Genomic DNA, 1,402 nt, shown 5'->3' with positions numbered 1-1,402 from the left:
TGCCAGACTGTCTGTCATGGGCACACTGTAGCAATGCCGATGTAAAAACCCAGATGTCAGAGAATGGGGTAAGATGAGGACATGAGCAATGGCAACTGCCCNATGGGGGAAGACCCTCAGGAGAGGCCCACCCCTCGCCTTTGCTTACTCCCAGAGGAANCCATGCTCACAGGATTCCCCAAATACCTTTTTTTGTTTGTTTNTTTGTTTATTGGGTTATTTTAAATGTCTTCTTTGGGAGACGTTAGAGTGNGTGCCTNGGATAATTATGGACTGTGCAGCCTATGTGTAATTTCCATGTGTAATTACATCTAATGTAAGCGAGACTCCCTGTTAGGGCAGAGTCACAAGAGTTACATAGACCAGAACCCTGCAAACAAAAGATAAAGGGGAATCATTTAGGAGAAATTTTGGATAAAACACCAATCAAAATCAAGACTCCCTGAGCAATCTCCACCACTGCATGTCTGTCTTTAAAATAACTCTCTGGAGCTTACCTTGGGCTGCCTGCCAGGATCTTAGAGTCATCCACAGCCAACTTTAGGGGACAGCCATGGGGACAGCTAAGCAAAACCATTACCACCATTCTGCCCCAAGGCTACTGTCGCTCCTTTCATTGACTCCTCTCTCCCAATCCCTCAACCTGGGACCCACGGTGTTGAGGCCTCACTCAAACACCAAATCCTCAGCAAAGGAGAGTCATTACTCTGGAGGGGACACGCTGGGGGCTGCCTCTGGATCAGGCAAAGACAGCAGCCAGTGTCTCTGCAGGAGTGGTTTTTAACAAGGTAAAGGGGGAGGCTGCCCTAGGATGAATTGGTAAGTCCTGATTGAATCTGATAGCCAGTATGGCCAAATGATGAACTTGTAGACCTTGTTGTTTTGATAGCTGGACCTTGGAGTTTTAGACAGGCATGAGGAAATAGGCAAATAGGGAAACAGACCTTGGTGGCTAGCTTCAGGAATGTAATCTGTCTAGCAAAGGAAATGGCAAGGCCGGTGAGNGAGCCCTTCACAAAGCATCTAATTCCACAATGTCCAAAAAGGTGCTGGGGCCCACAGATACCTGCCAGGGTGGGGAATTAAGTCGCTCCCCTAAAGGTAGACAGACAGACATAGAGATGTCAGTGCTTACATAGGAAAAAAGGCTACACAAACCAAAAGGACCGCTGACCTTCACATAAGCTAAATGTCCAATTACCCATCCCCTGTCAGTTTAAAGTAATGTAAAACCATTACCACATGTGGTGGTTAATCTGATCAACTTGACTGGATTTAGAATCACCATGGAAACCCAATTCTGGGTATATCTATGAAGATATTTTTCAGACGGGCTTAAGTGAGGAGGGATGACCCATCCACAATTAGGTGATGTCGGGCCATGGGTGGGGTTACAGACTGA

At 46.6% G+C, this 1,402-nt stretch overlaps 1 protein-coding gene across 1 annotated transcript in view; it reads right to left on the bottom strand.

The window, feature by feature from the left end:
• Window positions 1-1,402, bottom strand: part of Mrap2 (melanocortin 2 receptor accessory protein 2) — a 34,895-nt gene that overhangs the window by 15,290 nt on the left and 18,203 nt on the right. The window lies entirely within an intron of this gene.

This window comes from Mus caroli, chromosome 9, assembly GCF_900094665.2.
Source record: "Mus caroli chromosome 9, CAROLI_EIJ_v1.1, whole genome shotgun sequence".
Lineage (NCBI taxonomy): Eukaryota > Metazoa > Chordata > Mammalia > Rodentia > Muridae > Mus > Mus caroli.
This window is presented reverse-complemented; position numbering and strand designations above follow the sequence as displayed.